We start from the raw sequence: 20,808 nt of genomic DNA, 5'->3' as shown, positions 1-20,808 counted from the left end.
TCCAAAGCTACCTGAAAAAAGTCTTTCAGATAACTATATATGATGAAATTATGGTGGATTCTAACATTTTTAAGGTATTCTTTTTTCGTCTTTCTTTGGTGATAGCTTTTTTTTCCCCCTCAAAAAGCAAAATGCATATTCTATGTGCAGAAAAAGTAAAATAAACTATACACTGAGTTCTTTTTGGAATTGGCTCATTCTTGCCAGTGTTTAAGTTGTTGTACCAAAGACCCAGTTGTTTTATAAAAAGACTTTATTCTTGTCTCTTCAGGAAAGATATGATGTTCACATCATCTTGTATTAAGCTACTATTCCAAGAGAGAATGTTTTGATATTTCACAATATATATTTATCTGTTGCTGTTCTTTAGAAAGTTAATATCTGCTACTAATGACCAGAGAAACAAGGAACAGGGAATACCAAAACAGAATCCACAGCCTTTGGAATTTGTGCTTCAACCTCATTATAATATAATTCATTCATGTTGGGGCGTGGCAACTAATTCATGATAGATACTGTAATCAAAGACACGAAAGTGGAGATAGTCCCTTTAGTTTATGTGTAAAAGCCTATAATATTTTCAACTTCAAAAATATATCTAATATTACTAATAAGAAAGTAGGCAGCAAAATTACCATGAATTTGAGGCCACCCTTAACTAAATAGAGGGTTCTATAAAATCAGACATTATAAAATAAGTAAATACAAAATATTAATACCATTATCTCTGTGTAGCTAAAACAAAATATGGAGAGGTTGTTACATTAAAGCCTGAATATAAGTAGATCAATAATATGTGAAATAGTTGGTACACTTGATATTCTCTGAGTCAGGCTTAAATTAAGACTGTGAGCAATATCTTCGATTAAATGGAATTTTGTGTCTCAGTGAGGCAAAGATTGAAGGTAAAAGTGTCACACATCCTCCATAAGATAAACTTACTGCAACCAGATGGTGACAAAGAGTTTGGGCAACAAATCAATTAAAACATTTTATAATAAGAACGCAGTACAACTATAAGAAATGACATAAAAATAAAAAGTTGAGAGACACCGATCTGACTCCAACATGGGGAATGCAGGAGGCCGAGGCTTTACAGACCCAGGATTCAGAGACCCCTGTTCGCATTCTGGGGGCCACGCAAAAATGTGCCGGTGCACATGGCAGACACTGTCACATACCTCAACCACTTGAAGATCCACTTTGGCACCTAAAATGGCTTCCTGGAGATCACAAAGGAGTTCAAAAGCCTGAGCATCATCATCCCTGGCGAGATCAGACGTGTATCTCAGCTCTTCCATGAGCACTCTGACCTCATTGTGATCTTTAATGCTTTCCTTCCACTTGGATACTGTATAGACCTTCCCAAGAATGGCAAGTTGAACACGCAATCGCCTCTGAGCAGCCGGAAGAACTCCCACAGCCATGCTTGCTGTGGAGAGGACTTGAGGCAGATGTTCTACAAGAATAACAGAGGCCAAGTGGCCCCTGGAGTTGGACTCTGTGGAGTTCAACAACTCTATCAGCTATGTGAACAAGATTAAGACCCACTTTCTGATCCTTTCTGGAGATCGTACACACCGACCATAAGGGAGAGCTTCACACTAAGAGTCACCCATTCTTCACTACACAACAAGGACATTTGCTCAACTACGTTCATAGCAGCCTTACTCATAGTAGCCAGAACCTGGAAGCAATCTAGATGTCCCTCAGTTGCAGAATGGATAAAGAAACTGTGGCACATTTACACTATGGAATACTACTCGGCTATTAAAAACAAGGAAATCTTGAAGTTTGCAGGCAAATGAATAGAAATAGAAATGATCATCCTGTATAAGTTAACCCAGACCCAGAAAGATACACATGGTATATACTCACTTACAATTGGACAGTAGCCCAACAAGGATGTCCTCCGACAGCCTTCATTCAGTGGGGGATTTGGACAGATGATGGGACTTCCTACTGGTACTCCAAGTGAGAGAGGTGTGGGAGAATGGGGAAACAGTAGAATCCAGTGTCCAGGAACCCTACAAGAAAACCATCAAGGCTGGCACATCTGGGTCCAGAGGAGTCTGCTCAAACTACTGTACCAACCAAGGACAATGCATGCGGTAAACCTAGACCCTCTATTCAGATCTAGCCAGTGGTCAGTGCATTCTCCACAGCTGCGTGGAGAGCAGAGACAGATTCTGACATAAGCTCTGGTGCCCTTATTTGACCACTTCCCGTTGGCAGGGAGGCCCTAGTGGCACTCAGAGGAAAGGTAAGCAGGCTATCCAGATGGGACCTGATAGACTGTGATCACATGGTGGGGGAGGAGGTCCCTTTCTGTCACAGGCTTAGGGGAGGGGACTAGAGTGAAAGAGGAAAGGATGGGGGAACTGGAAGATATAAGTGAGGGGAATACAATTGCAATGTAATCTGAATAAATTATTTAAAGAAAAAAATTAAAAGCCCTTAATCAAGTAAAAAAAAAAAAGTTGTCTATTCCGAGGCATGTCCAAGAAGGAGGTCTTCACAGAGGTGGCTAATCTCTTCCGTGGTCAGGAAGAAATGCTGTTGGAGTTCAGACAGTTCCTTCCTGAGGCAAAGATGTCCTGGTTCTCAGGCAATGGATGCTGAGAGATGAACAGTGTGCAGAGGTGTGAACTAGTCTGGATCATAGCAAGGCCCTCACTCCTGTGCCCTGTGTCTGCACCAGCCAAGGGGGGGGGCTACAACTGAAATGTGCAGTTGTATGGTTTGATTACTGCAAACATGAGGTTTGGAGGTGGCTGGCGGCAGTTTCTGTCCTGCTCATCACCCCATAATGGTGGATTTCTAGTTCTGTCACTGTGTGTTTTCTAGTTGACTTTCTATAGTAATAAGGTTTTTGGCATTTCTGTTTAAAAATAAAATCACAAAAAGTTGAAGAATATACAGAAAATTGAGCAGCTTGTCCTATATAAATGAATAGATAATATGTGCAATTATTATTTTGTAGAAATGTTGATGTAAATATTGTGTTTATACTAAATACTCTATACTAAATCTCTTCAGACCAAGAAATGATGTTCAAATCATCATGCATTGTGTTACAAGATTTAAATATAAAGACATTTCAATTTAAATATAAGTAGATTTCTAAGACTATCCATAAAATTTCTGTTTATTAGAATTATCTTAGAACCTTAGTAAGAGTAAGATCAAGCTAACAGTCTTCTAATAATACAAATTATGTGTTATTATATACTACAATTTATTTGTTGTTTTTACGTACAAATATTTTGTTATGCATTTAATTTAATGCATATTTAATATAGGCAGTAGTTTCTCAGGCTTCTTTTCATGTGTGTATCACTACTATACATAAATATTTAACACACATGTTATACATATGTGGCATGTTCTTCCCCTCTCTCTATTCTTAATCCATGCTGACTTTCAGTGGCTCAGCTGACAATTCCGCTCACCCCTGAGCCGTCTGAGCTCATGGCTCGTGCCTGTCCTCTTCCCTGGCAGATGTATGACAAGCATGCCTGTGTGTTCATAGAACTTTTCGGCACACAGTTTGCTTGGCCTCATAATTTCTCACCAGAAACCTTTACTTTAAGATGATATGCTTGAAATAAAGCCCAAGGACACCAGCTACCACTATTATCACAGACCCATGGTGAAGTGAGGATTTTCCTATGCCTGCTTCTCCCTCTCTGCTGTGTAAATGTCAGCGCCAGTTTCTCACACAGAGGGCGAAAGGAGAGAGTAGAACCACGTTTTCCATGCTGCAGTTTTTGAACGTTCTCACTGGAGCAATAAGAGAAGGATGGCTAAGGCCGGTCAGGTTCAAGCGTCTGCTCCCTTTCTTAACTCACTGTGTGTACAGGCCTGGCTGAGTTGTGTTTCCAGATAGACCTCTTAGCTGAATATTTAAAAATCCAATTATTGTAGTCTTTCCTTGTTATTAATTGTACAACGTAAAAATTGTCAATGTGGTGAATGTTACAACATTATAGCTAGTCATGTATTAAAATACTCCTAAGTTTGGATTAATCATTTATTCTGCTACTTCTTAGCTGTTATACTTAATGTGAAATAAAAATAAATTTAATAATAAAATTAACCATTGGTGCCCTTAACTGAATATTAAGATCTCTAGTACTTTATTTTTTTTTAATTTCTTGATACATAAATAGGCATGATATTAGTGTGTCAGGGTCATTACAGACATTGTCTTTTTGTATTTTTTAAATATATTTTTATAAACTCTTTTAGAAATTATCATTGTGGATTCATTCTCTCCCACATCGCCTCTAGGATCCACCTATCCCATACCCAGCCAATTTTGTGTTCTCATTATTTTAAAATCCTGGGCTTTTTTTTTTTTAAGCCCTGTTAATATCGCCTATATTCTCTTAGGTATGTGGCCATCCACTGGAGTGTGTTAAACGTACCAAGGGTCAGCCCCTCGGGGAAGACGAACTCTCTCTCTCCTGGTAGCTATCAATTTACAATAATAATCCCTCAGCTAGGGGGTGGGACTGCATACCTATCTTTCCCCGCCATGCAGCTCATCTGTCTAGCTTGAGCTTAGCCAGACCTTGTGCACACTGACTGGCATGGCCACTGTGAGCTAATTTACGTCTGAAAAGCTTTGTTTCTTTCTAAGCTTCTACCACCTTTGGCTCTAACACCTTCCATCCTGTCACCTGCAATGATCACTGAGTGGGTGTAATATAAAGTCGCATTTAGGGCTGAGAGCTCTGCCATCACTTATTCTGCACACTCTGGCCATGTGATGCTCTGTGTTAATCACCATTTACTTAAAGATTAAAAATAAAAAAGGAGCTTCTGCAATGAGGTTTGAGAGACACAGAAACTTATGTATATCAGTCAGCTTTGTCTTTAGAATAAGTTTGGTGACGTTTGAAATGCAAGCCAACAATTTCCATACTTCTAAAATACCCAAGTGAAGCAGTGTAAAACTGAACACTGTGAGTTCCCTTCTCTTTTGGGAAACTTTATAATAATGGAAACTTTCAGCTTCCCCTCTGTATAACTGGACTAAAAGTGCCAGCTAGGTTTTTTTTTTTTTACCATATTTTGGAGGGGGAAGTTTGTTTTTCTTAACTTTAGAAAGCATTTTAGATGCCAGGAGTCATGAAGAAGTGCCTCATTACATTTATATATCAAAGAGAAATTACTTTTTAATAAGAAGAATTAAGAAATAGTTTGTGCTATATGTTCAAAGCATATTTAAAGAATTGTCATAAGTACAAAGTGCAAGACTAGTTTTGGTGCATGAAACCACCGGGTCTCTTAGCCACCAGGATGTGAGATGCCAAGCAGTTCACGTGCTTGCTGTCTTTGAGAGCACTCATGAGATCAAAATATTTTCAGTCAGTGTTTTGGTTGGGAATTCTACTGCTGACTTAATTCAGAGTTGAACAAAATTATAAGTAATTTGCTTAATTATATTATCATTCCATTGAGACACAGTGAACTAGTTGGATACAATTCTGAAACATGCAGTCACATTCTGCTCATTAGGCAGACATTTTCTTTATGTGTGTTTATAAATACAAATGAGTGTGTTAAATACAGACGGCATTGCCTTTAAGTGAAACTATAAAGTAGGCCAAGTTATCTTCCATGCTCCTGCCCTTAATACTTAATCTTCCCCATGTCTCTGCAGCTACTAAGTTCATCTGTACGCTCCCTTCTTCTAAATTAACCTGAGAGAGATGTCTAATAAATTCACTCCCATTAATGTATAAATGACTGATTGCAGACAAAAGGAGAGGTATTTGCATTTTAAAAGACATAAAGGCCTTTAGCTAAAACATTATTTTTCATCCAGCATTTTACTGAGTTATGGCTGAGATTCTTCAGCAGCTCTTAAATAGACTTAGTTCAAGTCCATTGCAGTATGTGGTAACAAATTAAAAGAAAACTTTAATAAAATAAATTATTCTTATTAAAACTGTTTTTATATTAACTATTTTCAAATATGAACAGGCAGGCACTTTGAACGGCCTTCTGATTCCTCTCTCTTTTGTCTCCTCAGTTAGGAGAGTATATGGGCAGATAGACTGGATGGTTAGATAGATGGTGAGATACACATAGCCCCTCTTCTTTGTACACATTTATTTACATATGCATACATAAATCACCATAGTTTCAACAGTCTATTCTTCAATAATAATTGAAAATAACATGTCTCTGAATATTTATTGGGGGAAATGCTAACGTGTAGTACACATTATCATCATAATACATATGAACCACCTGCAATAAAAGACAAACATATTCAGATACTTTTGTTTAGCATAAGATTCAAATGGCACCAAGTAATAGGTGGAAGTAAAACCAAGCATCACCAGTATTTAAAGGAAAGAGATCAGTTTATAATTGTACTTTTGCTCATAAAGAAACTGTGTGATTTAGAGATTTTCAACAAAAAAATAAGCTTACTCCCATACATATACCAATTATGTGACTGTCAGGGTAGATTTGATTTAAACATGTTCATCATTAAAGTTCCTATAAGGAGTCAGACATAAAACTGAAAATGTTAATTCTGTATCCAGGATGAGATAAAACTGAGCAAATTGAATTTGGAATGAAAATCTCAACCAGGCATCAAATTACATTCTATACATTTGTATGGACAGAAGTGAAGTAAGTCATATTTAATGGTATCTTTAATCAGTATATTGAATTATGGCTAGGTTATGGCAAACACTCCCCTATCTACCTGACAGGATAGTCAAACAGTATATAACTGAAAAAAATATTAAAATTAACCTTTCTGAAAGCATTTTTTAAACCCCAATGTGAGGAATTCACAAGAAACTGAGTCATTTTAGCTCTAATAGATTTAAGTATGAATGGACAGAGTCAGCCACACAACTTGCCAGCTAAGTAACGGTGATTATTACAGATGCCTAAGGAACAACATAGGAAGTTTGTGTTGCTTTCTTACGTATCTGCCTATCAGGAAAGTCTCAATACCATACCACCAAAATAAAATAGTAAAAAGTGGAAAATTAAAAAAGCTATGATTCTCCCATAGTTATCATGACCGTGCCAACATTCTTAGAGACTGACCACCGTGAAATTATTATCAAAAGTTGAAACTCCAAAATATGAAGTTTTTGTATTTATACAAATATTATGACTTTCCTCATGTATAACCTTTAAAATCGTGCTTTATTTGCAAGTTGTTGACTTCTATCAAAAGTTTGAAAAGTACTGAGCAAACATTATTACATATAAACACTAAAGTCAGAAGTGTAGAGAGGTGTTGTCAGGAGGAGTTAGACATCGTACTTGGAATATCATTAAGTAGGTGCTCTCCACACGGTTATTGCTAGCAGATACTCATCACAGGAAAGTTTGTCTTAAAATTAATCAGTGTATTTGTCATCCAAAATTTTTAATCATTTCATGCACATTTAAAAAAAGCTAATCTTTTATTTGTACAGAATTTGCCAAGTCCAAAATGGTACTCAATTATAGAAAATGAATTATTTACTAATTACCCAATAGTTTAAATCTCAGAGTCACACAGACACACATGAACACACATATGAGTGCACACCCAGCACAGCCACACAAGCATGAGTACACACATGTGTGCACACACACATACATGATACTGTGACTGTGTTTCTCTCATCTTTTCTTTCTGGTGAGGAATTCTGCTTTTTAAATTATTCCTGGAAGTGATGAAAAAGAGTAGAATAACTAAATTAAGAAACACAGCAATTCATTAGATTAGGTTAAAATTGTAAAGGTAGGCTAAAAACAAACCTAAAGTTTAAAAACTTGAGAAACTACTGTGATTATGGACAGAAGATAGATTTGTGGGTACAGGTGCTTATTGCTAAGCCTGACAACCTGACTTTAGTTCCCAGAATGCAAATGGTAGAGAACTGATTCCCACAAATGAACCCCTGATTTCCACACACATCATAGCACATGTTTGCCACATAGTAACACACACATGCATGAACACACACATATACACACTAATACAAATATTTTTTAAAAACTGACTATAATGAGCTATGTGAATCCTACATATAAACATTATTCTTATTTGTCAGTCTCTTTCTGCATGAAATATATTATATGTGAGTTCTTCCAAAAGTAAGCATTTGTGTAGTGTAACACTGTTTTAGTCAGAGTTCTCTAGATTCACAGAACTTATGAAATGAATCCCCATTCTCTCTCTCTCTCTCTCTCTCTCTCTCTCTCTCTCTCTCTCTCTCTCTCTCTCTCTCTCTCTCTCTCGTGTGTGTGTGTGTGTGTGTGTGTGTGTGTGTGTGTGTGTGTGTATGATTTATTGGAATGACTTACAGGCTGCCATCACAATCCAATTAATCTAACAATGGTAAGCTGTGAATGAGAAGTCCAAGAAGCTAGTCGCTGTTCAGTCCCAGCAGGCTGGGTGTCTCAGCTGGTCTTCCTATAGGCTGGGATCCTGAAGAAGCAGCCGCTAATCCGTGGAGGAATGGACTTGCTAGCAAGGCGAGGGCAAGCAGGCAAAGAGCAAACTTTCCTTCTTCCATGTCTTTATACAGATCTCCAGCTTCAGAAGGTGTGGCCCATATTAAAGGTCAAGAACCCTTCAAAAGCCTCTGTCTTCCTACCTCAAAGGTCTCGACTAGAGCGAATTCAAACCAAGCAGAATATCTTTCACAGGGTGTGCCCCCCATTTCTAGATTGTACTTCATTCTAGATATAGTCAAGTTCACAACCAAGAATATTTATCATAAGTACACCCCTTGTCAACTTGACACACAATCATATTTCCTCATATCATGAATAATTTCCAAATGAAAACAATAACCAGCTCAGGTAACACCTACACGTAATAAAACTATCCCACAAACAAGAGGCATTGTAAATTTAGAATAGGTGGCAATGTTTTGGGGGGGCCATCCTTTTAATATTCTGTTAATGTTATAACATATGATAAAAGATTGAAAGAATATGCAGATATCTCCACAAATGCATTCTTAATAAAATGCAATGCAAGTGTTATTGTCAATTATACTCCTCATTTCTGTAATTGGTCGTGTGGCTTTAGCATGTATGTATTACTCCCTTCCTCTACTCCCCATTCTGTATTTCCTGCACCATTTGCAAGCACCTCAGAAGGTCTTGGCTCTTTTACTGGAGGAGTGAACCAAGCCTGCATTCCTGACAGATCTGTACCCTTTGTCGTCCTGCCTGGATTAGACTACTCTAGTTTTCCCATAAACTTTAAACACAGGATATGGTAGCACCAAGTGATGCCCTAATGAACTCCTGCGCTCTAGACATAATCTTTCTTACCTCCATTGTGGAGAAGCAACCCAATCTCCCCAGGGTAATCTAGATCAATCACCCCTTCTAACACTGTTATTTCTAACAACTGTTATTTCCTTTGCTTTAAGGGCATAGAAGTCTAAAGTGACTGGGCTTCCAGTTCAATGGAATGTTTGTTATAGTTCCTGGAAGGAGCAGTCTCTGCTCTGGAACCAAAACTTCTAGGGCACAAGAACAGGAAGCAAACAGTGGGGTCATAGGAGTGATCATGAATGAAACTATTCCCTCTTCCATACCTTAATTCCTAGACCATAGATCCTGGCTATGGGAGAAACTATACCACTTTTTAGATGTTGATTCAAAGCATACACTGCCTGTGCCCTCCAGGCTGCAACCACCTGATTGATGCTGTAGCTGTGTCTCCCAAAGGCGATTGCATATATACATTAGGTCTACCGTATCAGGATGTTGGGAAACATGGTAAGACCAGTGGATTCCATGGTCATGGGCCCACAATTGCACTCTGACTGTGAAGTGAGTCGTTTGGTCAGAAGCAATGCTGTGTGGAATAGCATGATAGTGCATAAGGCATTCAGTGAGTCCACGGAGGATGGTGGTTTTGGCAGAGCATTATGTGCAGGAAAGGAAAAACCATAACCAGAATAAGTATCTATTCCAAACATTAAACACGCTTTTATCCCATTTTGATTTCACATTCATTGTAGCACTATGGAAGAAGGACAAAAACCATGGCTGTGTTTGTGAGCCAAAAACTAGACAGTGTGCGCTCGGATTGGTTGTTAAGGAGTGTCTTCATATCATGTGGCTTCATTGTCAGTTTTCTTTTAATTTACATAAATTATGAAGAGGACGAGGAAAGGAATTCAATACAAGTCACATGTATCAAAGAGAATAAATTGAAAAGTATCTGCAAAGTTTTGGCAAGATTTGACATCTTCTTTTGCCTGTGATGATAAACAAGATAATTAATTCTGTCTTCATCTTTTAAAGTGATGATATGAGCTCTGAGATGTGTGTATACTGTACATTGCATTACATAGAAAACTGCACAAAGAGGAGTGAAGTAAGACTGTCACTTTCTGTGCCTTGTACAAAATCATATACATCCACAAGTAAATGTTAAGGACATTTGTCAAACATTGTTACTCACTCTCTAAACATTCCTGTGGGTTATTTAGGGTAATTTTGAAGGCAGTGCCTACCTTGCCTAAATATAAAAGCAATGTTCATCTTAGATCTGTCGATGCTGTATTTGGCATTCAAACCCGGGCAAGTAGAACAACTTCCAAACATTTAAATTCAGTGATTAAGTCAATTAAATTTAGAAACAAGAAAAGAATTTCATGCCTCACAATTATACCTAGATGTTAAAATTGTTGAAAAAAGATCATGGCATTTGAAAGATTTCTTTTCACACACACACAAAATGCATATAACAATATCGTGATAATTTCATTGGCTGAAAACAGATAGATCCAAACATTTGCTATTTAGTAACCTTTAAAGGAGATGTCTCAAAATGAGTTCTTAATTGTATGTTTTTAAGTTGCCTCCTTAGAAATGTATCAGCATAGGGAAATGAAGTAATTGCACATACTTAATGAAGCTACCTAAATACCAAATTTGAAATTTAAGATAACATATCAGGGCAGCTTAAAGTGATAGCACTTTGATATATTTTTAAAATGGATATAGGTGCATGTGTGCACAACAGGCATGCTTGTAGACGTGGAGGACTTAACAGAACCTGAATTGTCATCCTCAGAAAAGTTCCACACCCTTTTGAAAGAAGGTCTTCCACTGGCACAGAGCTCACTATGTATGCTAGTCTGGTGGGCTACCAAGCCCTACGGGTTCTCTTATATCTGTCTTTGTGACACAAAGATTCCAAATGGGCAGCACCACAACTCTGTGTGTGTGTGTGTGTGTGTGTGTGTGTGTGTGTGTGTGTGTGTGTGTGTGTGTGTGCATATATGTGTGTTTTAATACATGGATTCTGGAAATCAACTTGAGTGTCTTTTCACTGAGAAGAGCCATCCTAGAATCCATCTTTATGATATATTTTAAAAATGTATATAATCCCAGAAGGAAGACAATAGTAGGATAAACAAGTCTAGGAAAACTGCAGAAAAATACGTTTTTAGTAGCAATTTAATTTTGAAAGAAAAAAATCCTGTCTTAATAACCAGTACAATGGAATCATGAGAAGGTGGAAAGGGATTTTTCTTCTTGGAGTTCTTAATTAAGGCTCGTGGTGAACATCTAACTCAATTCCTGAGGCTACGTGCAAAATAGTGACCACTGTCTTAGCCTGCTGCATTCGTAGCTACTCACTTGAACTGTACCTTCAGAGAAAGATGAAAGACATAAATGCTTTAATATGCTACAGATGATGATGATGATGTATATCAGTGACAAAATTATTGTCTTCTTTTTTCCCTGTGACATATGTACAATCCTGAGTTTATTAAAAGTCATGTTAAGTTTCTATCCAGATTAAGAGTGTGTGTGATTGCAATTAGATTTCAGTTTTTCAGTGACTAAGATTTAATGTATATTAAATTATATGTAATATTTATATTATATGTTTATATACTAAATTAACATATATAAAATCAGTATATATTTTAAGTTAAAACACTGAAGAGTATAAAGGTAGTAATTAATTAGCAGTCTATGGAGGGTGCATTTTAGAGTGCAGAGTGTGCTGGTGCATAGGAGTCTTGTGAAATTTCACCTTCCAAGTATGAAGCCACCATTCTGGATTCCTCAAGAGAGAGTGCTGAAGCAATCTTGTTCTTTCATAGTGATAGATAATTTGCATCTGCAGTGATAAATTTCCCTCACATTAGTTAAAATGACTTTTCCTATTGTCAAGGTCCTGGAGTAGATAGACAGCAACAAGTTAGAGAGGACTTTTAAAAATTGTAAACATGGAAAAACTATCAAAAGGACATGGAATCACTCCATTACGAGGGAACGTAGGTTAGGGTTCTGCTTTTCCCCTTACTGTTTTAAGGAGCGCACTTTTTCCCCACCAAGATAAAAAATAATTATCTGTTCTCCAATTCAGAAATAAATTGCAATTGTACCGGCTTGTGGATGGACATCTCTCTTGAAGATTTCAATACTGAAGGGATATTGAGCATTTATCTTAATTATAGATTTGTTTCTGATCATTTCTCTTGTTGTGATTAAATGGACATAGTCTCACACTTGGTTTCCCTTGCATGTACTTATATAATTCTAATAAATGCTGGAGTGTCTAGCAGAGAGCACAGCTTGCTGTTTCTTGAACAAACCAAATCCTACTATCTACTTATCTTTAAATAACAAATTCGGGTTAACGAAAGTAACTTGCCCCTGAAGTTCCATGGCCATGAATTTGGTTTCCATGAATATAGTCTTTTATTCCCAAGGCCCAATTAGCATATGAATAGAAGCTTCTTGGGCAGTATCCAGCCCAGTCCATTTTTGTGAAAATTGATAGCGATGAAACTCACAGTCCTTCTACACCAGATAATAAAAAAACATTTCTTTGTTCTTCCTTTAGCCAGATACGAATTGGTGTTCTTTTTAAATGTATGTTTCAGACAAGGTCTTTTTGATGGCTGTACATTATCAGCAATTAATCAGATGAAGCTAAGCATCCAGGCTCAAATGCTATAAAATAGCAGGCATCTGAAAGAAGGCTCAAAATCTCCATGGATAAACATGACTTATTTAAAGTGGCCCTAGGGAGCTTTTTTGAGAAAGTTCAAATGCCTGATGAATTCCACACTGTTACTCTAATTATCTCATAACAAGGCACAAAATAACAATCTCATTTTATCCTTGTATTTACAAAGCCATTCCCATTATCCTTATATTTCACCTGTTCAGACACTGAAGAATTGCTCCTCATTGAGAGATTCATTAAAAGAGAATAATTATATTATATTTCATAGATTGGCAGAGAGAAAATGTATCTTTGAACAATTCCATTTCCCTGAAGAGTTGTTCATTTCAGAATTGGAGACAGGTCTATTAAGTATTTTCTACCCTTTTTAAATATGTCAAAGCTAACCATTAATACTGAAAGTAGTAATCTGGTTCTGAGTTAATGAAAGAATTAGCTTCTATTTGTAAGATACATTTTTTTGTGAATGAAACACAACCATAATTATATTTCCAGAAAAAAGCATATTAACAACAAAGTTACTAGGATCTTCCTTTGCAAAATTATTTAAACTCATGGTTCTCATCAAATTCTTACAATGCCAACTTTTTCTTGAACTGTTTTTTTTAATCAAAAATCTACATGAAACACATTTTCTTTCTAAATCTGTAGCATTCATGTTTTCAGAATATCTTGTCAGAATATTACTAAGAGAAAACTCATGTAATACCAATCAATTTCATTTTTAGATTCCCTACAAAAAAGATTACAGAACAGTGCTTAGAAGTCTTTCATCGTTTAAAAACTCATAGATATAAAATATGAACAGTGAAAAGGAAGCCCAGATACATCATTATATATCAGAAAATATTGGTGTTATGAGGTCAGTTAGCCATGGTCAGATCCAATTAAAGTCTTAAATACCCTTATACATAATTAACAATGTTAATTAGTGATGTTTTCATCGCATTTCTGGAATCGTAAGCTGCAAGCCCCACCTTGATCAGTCTCAAAGACCAGGATTTGCCGCATCTCACATGAAACGTTCATTCAGTCAGACAGGAAGGTTTCGTTCAACACACCACACTGAGAGACATGGAAATAGCACCCAAAGTATTGTCTTACCAAAAGCTTACCAGGGCTCAAGATTATAGTCTGGAGGAAAAGTAGAAGAGAGGAGATGTATGCATGGTAAGGCAGTTTTGATCTGGCTCATCATTCCTTTAGATCTGACTATTCTAAGGTCTTATGTCATTACTTTCAGTCACATACTCTTTAAATGATTCTCTTGACTCTGCAGAGTTGAACAAGACTTAAACCCAAAGTTAACGTACCAAAGGAAAAGTGATAGCCTCACATAGCAATCTTAGTCAGCAATTTCAGCAAACAGGGACTCTGAAGCCCTGGCACTGTTTCTCCAAACTTTCTGTACTTGGTGATAATGCATACTTACAGTACATTTTTGTCTTTCCATCATTCTTTCTAGGTGACCAATCCCAAACCTTCAAAAATAATCTCATGAGCATTGGGAGCAGAGTGAGAAGCACAGAGTCTGTGATCTTTTACTTGGTCTAGCAGCATAAAGGGCGTTCTTTATTCCCTCCTCCTCTCACCCGCAAGGCAACAATTCTCTCAAATTTCAGCAGTAATTCCATTATGAGGAGCTTTCAATGGTTTGCAATAAATAAAACGGAGTATTTTTTTTTCATTTGACCTGTGTGGTGATCACGTTAACAGTGGTGTGAATCAGACGCTGGATTTAGGAGTAAAATATTTCTATATATGTACCTTGTTTTAACATTCTTCAGGAACATATATTCTGCCATTTTTTAATTAATGAAGGCTTTAACTCAGTATGCTTCAATATTATTAAATACTATATTTTAGTTTTCCATTTTGGTTTTTACTCTTGGAGTTTTTCTATAAGCTATCTTTATAAACATTACTTGTCATCCAAATGTTCTTATAAAACTCAGCAATAAACAAGTAACTATAACAGGTGTTTTTAGTCTCAAAGACATGAATGAATGCACTGCTTATCATAGATAGTGAAATTTAATTTCTTTTGCAAATCTAGAAACTACTTAGTGATCTAACATATTGGAAACAAACAAAAGTGAATTAAGTAAGTCATTTTAGAGATAAAAGATGTATTAAACCAAGAAATTTTTCACTTAAAAAAACTACGAGGCAGAATTTCATACATAAGACTACTAATAGTGCTCAGATAAAAGCCTTGCAAATATGTTGTCGTATTTGTTGTTGTGGGTTACATGCATCCATCCACATGCAAGTGTGTGCATACATATGTGCATGTGTGTGTGCATGTGTGTATGTGTTTGAAATGAAGCATGGAATGACATCAATTGACAAATGATTATGAAGGTCTCAATCATAGATCAAGATGTTGTTTTTAACTGGAGCATGAGAGGCAAAGAAACACAGGATAAGTGTTTCATTGTTAAAGGTGAGTGAGAGAGAGCAAAGCAGTGCTTCCTATGATACAAAGGATTAAAGCTTGGTCTCAGTTGGAGGAAGAGGCAGAAGGAGTTGTATGCTTTTGTTTCATGTCTTATACCGCCTGCTTTGGAAACAACTCTTCCCTGGCCACTTGCAGAACTCAGGGGAACTGGATGTGGCTTAGAACTTTCAGTAGGCATTCTGTTGTTTTCATACATGTTGTTCTTAATGTTAGTGATAGTGTTGATGCTTCTAATTTAAATGAAAAATGAAAAACTGTCACAGGGTTGAATCACTCATTGTTTGGTCCTCCAAACTACAGCATCATCATTGGTCATATCATCTGGCCACTTGGCAATGATTTCCAGTCACCTTAAATGCCATTTCCTGGTTTTTGTTTTGCTTTCCCCTGACAGACCTGGGTAAGAATGTCATTCATAGTCACCCAAGGCAAGATTTATGTTATTGCTTTCTTAAATATGATTTTCTCTCTACCAAAATCTCTCTTTCTTCCACTTCACACATATACACATGCTAAACATACTCATATATCTCTTTTTCCATAAATGACAACAAATAAACAGATTATGCTTTTATTAACACTTTTTCAGAAAACTTAATTATTTTCTTGATTAACGGATGGTTTCTGTCTTCATTAGAAACTGTGTGGGATGAACAAAACTTTAAATGAAATGGTACTCGCCTCTCATATTGAGCAAACTGATTATATTTATGCTAAATGTTTTATTTTTAAGGCTAGTAGATATGTTTTTAAAATAGTATTTTACCATATGCCATATACAATTGAGAGACAGATAACAGCTATATTACAATAAGAGCAGAAATGTCAGTGTGCACATGAGTAACATCATTCACTCTGTAGCTCAATGTCTATCCGGTCAATCTGATTTTGAAAGCCCTCTCTCTCATTCAAGCAATTTGAGCTGAAATCATCTTTTTGGTGCTCAGAAAATTCAACAAACATGTTGCCATATCATAGTCTTTGCTTTTGTATTTCCCATTCCTGGAACAATCTTTTTGTATTATTAATTTATTCATATTGCATCTCAGTTGTTATCCCATCCCTTGTATCCTCCCATTCCTCCCTCCCTCCCATTTTCCCCCTATCCCCTCCTCTATGACGGTGACTGAGGGGGACTTCCTCCCCCTGTATATGCTCATAGGGTATCAAGTCTCTTCTTGGTAGCCTGCTATCCTTCCTTGTTTTAGGGAAGATGGCCATTTTTACTATGTTAATCCTACTGATACATGAGCATGGACATTTTTCCATCTTCTCATATCTTCTTCAACTTTTTTCTTCTAACATCTGAAGTTCTTGTTGTACAGACTTTCACTTGCTTAGTTAGAAGTACAGCAGGATATGTTTTATTATTTGTGGATATTGTGAAGAGTGTTTCCCTAATTGCTTTCTCTGCCTGTTTATCATTTGTATACAGGAGGGCTGCTGATATTTTTTTAGTTAATTTTCTACCTACCACTTTGGTGAAGGTGTTTATTTGCTGTAGGAATATCCTGGTAGAATTATTGGGGTCACTTATATATACTATCATATCACCTGTGAATAGTGATACTTTGACTTATTCCTTTACAAATTTGTATGCTTTTGATTTCCTTTCATTGTGATTGAATTCTAGAAAGACTTTAATTTCTTTATTTCATTGGTCATGGAGTCGTTCAGTTTCCATGAGTTTGTAGGCTTTCTGTTGTTTCTGCTGTTGTTGAAGTCTAGTTTTAATTCATGACGGTCTGACAAGATACATGGTTTACTGCACTTTTCTTGTATCTGTTGAGGCTTGCTTTGTGAGAGAGTACATGGTCAGTTTTAGAGAAAATTCTACAATGTGTTGAGAAGTCTATTCTTTTTGCTTGGGTAAAATGTTCTGTAGATATCAGTAAGGTACAATTGATTCATAAGGTCTTCTAGTTTCATTATTTCGCTGTTTAGTTTCTGTATCAATAACCTGTCCTGTAGTGAGAGTAGAGTGTTGACATCTCCAACTATTAGTAAGAGAAGTTCTCTGTGATTTAAGCTTCAGTAATGTTTCATTTACAAACATGAATGCCCTTGCATTTGTAGCATATATATTCAAAATTCAGATATCATCTTGGTGGATTTTCCTTTGATGAATATGAAGTGGACTTCCCTGTCTCTTTTGATTAATTTTGATTGTGTGTCTTTTTTAAAAATAGATATTAAAAATGGCTGCACCAGCTTGCTTCTTGAGTTTGTTTGTTTAAAACACCTTTCTCCAGTAGTTTTCTCTGAGGTAATATCTATCTTTGTTGCTGAGGTGTGTTTCTTATATGCTGCAGAACGATGAATCCTATTTTTCCATCTTTTCTGTTAGTCTGTGTTCTTTATTGTGGAATAGATTCCATTGATATTAAGAGATATTAATGACCAATGGTTGTTAATTTCTGTTATTTTGGTGTGTGTGTGTGTGTGTGTGTGTGTGTGTGTGTGTGTGTGTGTGTTTCACTTTTGGTTTTCCTGTTGTAGGGTTATTTGTTTCCTGTCTTTTTCTGGGTGTAATTAGCCTCCCTCAATTGGAGTTTTCCTTCTCGTATCTTCTGTAGGGACGTATTTGTGCACAGATATTGTTTAAATTTGGTTTTGTCATAGTATATGTTGTTTTCTCCATCTATGCAATTGAAAGTGTTGTTGGGTATAGTAGTCTAGGATGGCACCTTTAGTCTCAGGGTCTGAAAGACATATGCCTAGGCCTTTCTGGCTTTTAGAGTCTCTCAGGACTATATGTGTTCATAAAGCATGAAACCATTATGGTTTATTTTAGGCTTGCATTTTATTAAATTTCCATTTGAGAAGGCAGTATATACTAAAATCTGGAGTATTTAAAACCAAAGACAGAACCATGATTTACTCCTTTTTTTTATATATTATTTTTGCATTTAAATGAATCAGCTATTGTATACCATAAGAAGACAATTCTAAGTTATGTTTTTGGGCACTGAAGGACTTTGGTAATGTGGGATCAAAGAGGCCATCAGGTTTTGCTTTCTAAGATCAAGGGTCCTTTTCTAATGACCAGTGTATAGAAACAGAGAGATAGGTATGCCAGTGAGATATCTCAGTGGATAAGGTTACTTTCCACCAACCCCAAGAACCTGAGTTTGATTTCTGAAGATCACATGATGGAATAAGAGAACCAACTCCTGCAAGTTGTCCTCTGACTTCTACATGGATATGAAGGCATGTGTAGCCTCCAAATAAATAGATTATCACTAATAATGAGATAGTCAATTGCTCAAGGTCTTTTTCTGTTTTCAGAAAGGTCTTTTAATTTCCAACTTTAAGCCACACAGAGAATAAACCTGGAGCCTATCCCACAATCCGTATTTATCCTGCCCACTTTTTGGCATCATCATAGTCCATACTTGATATAGCACCTCACATTTGTTTTCAGTAATACTTGCTGAGTTGTCCCTCTGCTAAGTGGTACTGACTACTGCAGGTGTTAACAGCATATGTTCTTTTAATTTTTTTATTTTTTATTAATTTATTCAGATTACATCTCAGTTGTTATCGCTTCACTTGTATCCTCCCATTCTTCCCTCCCTCCCTCTTTCACCCTATTTCTTTCCCTTAGGTTTGTGACAGAAGGGGACATCCTCCCACAGCATATGATCACAGCCTATCAGGTCTCATCCCCACCAAGGGGAGTGGTCAAATATGGGGCACCAGAGTTCATATCAGAGTCAGTCTCCACTCTCCACACAACTGTGGAGAATGTCCTGTCCATTGGCTAGATCCAAGTAGGGGTTCAATGCTTACTGCATGTATTGTCTGTGGTTGGTGCAGTAGTTCAAGTAGATGCCCCTGGGTTCAGATCTGCTCATCACAATGCTCTTCTTGTAGGTTTCTAGGACCCTCTGGATCCTTCTATTTCCCCATTCTTCCATGCTTCTCTCACCTAGAATCCCAATAGGAGGTCCTTGCATCTATCCCAATCTCCTGGTAAATGAAGATTTTTATGGACATCCTTTGGGCTAGTGTCCAATTATAAGTGAGTCTGGGTTAACTCACTCAGTATGATCATGTATACTTCCATCCATTTATGGACAAATTTCAGGATTTCCTTGTTTTTAACAGCTGAGTAGTATTTACCATTAGAATTTTTTTATATGATGTCATTAATATACATGATCTAAGGTGACAGAAAAATCTACATATTATAATATCAGAATTTTAAGTAATATAAACTAAAGTGTTTGTGTAAAATTTAAGTCATAAATCATCTTAAAGGAAGAAAAAAATAAGTTGATGAAGCAATACCTTATTTAGAGCAAAGAACAATGGATATAGTTTGCAACAGAAAATCAGAACAAATTACATTCTTTTAATTTTCCATTTTATTGTAATTCATATTAACTACCAATATTAAAATTTGTTCACTAATTAGTACACTTATGGGTTGATATTTTACAAATGTACATGTTGATAAAGATAAGCATCTTGTTTCTACACATCTAAGTCCATTTCTGTAATCTTAAAAGAAGTTCCAGCTCTTCACTTCTATATGCATGTGGAGCAGCCAAAGGCTCATCTTTCATTGAGAACATCTTCTAGTCTTTAACCTTTACTGTTATTTGATTCTACCCAATTAATATGTCCAGCCATACATTAGAAATATGTTCAAACTTGAATTAAATGTCTTAGATGAAAGCTTATAATACCACATCGTTTTCTGGGAAAGAATTTAATTAATTGAAGTATGAAAATATTAAATGCCTATAAGCATTTTCTATACTATTAAAAGTCTTTTCCTCTTACAAATTAGTAGGAAGCATAGTTTGAAATCATGAAAATAGTTATAAGTGTCTTGATTCAACTACCTTCCAAATACAAAGTTAATCATATCTTTAATTAATTAATCTATTTTCTATTAACATTGTAATAATATTAGATATTAAAAATATGGCAAAATTTTTTAAAAAGGAAAATAAAAAATTTGAAGCCAGTAATTGGAGTCAGGTATATAAGCAATATGAATTGAAAAATCCCAGTGATAAGTAAAGACAAATGAAGTACAAATCAAATCTTGTTGAAACTACTAAAGGAGCTAAATATAAATCAAAGAACAATTTAAAGCACAACCATGAACTGGTTAATCAAAGAAGTGGAGTAGTTTCTACACACATAAACACACACACACACAGAGTACAGAAATGTTTAATTTTTTACTTGTTAGTCTCATTGGTAATATCATCTCTATGAAAGAGAGAGTGGGGATATCCTACCTAGATATTTCAGGCACAGTAAATGATTAAAGCCCATAGTAGGCTCTAGAATTAATCTATATTTTATTCATTATTTTTCTTTTCCTTAAAGGTTC

General features: G+C 36.1%; 1 protein-coding gene across 7 annotated transcripts in view; it reads left to right on the top strand.

Moving 5' to 3' along the window:
* The window catches only part of DGKB (diacylglycerol kinase beta), a 693,335-nt gene that overhangs the window by 513,948 nt on the left and 158,579 nt on the right, over positions 1–20,808 (top strand). The window lies entirely within an intron of this gene.

This window comes from Acomys minous, assembly GCF_964271855.1.
Source record: "Acomys minous genome assembly, chromosome: 8".
Taxonomy (NCBI): Eukaryota; Metazoa; Chordata; class Mammalia; order Rodentia; family Muridae; genus Acomys; species Acomys minous.
The sequence above is the reverse complement of the archived record's forward strand: the minus strand, read 5'-3'. Positions and strand labels throughout refer to the sequence as shown.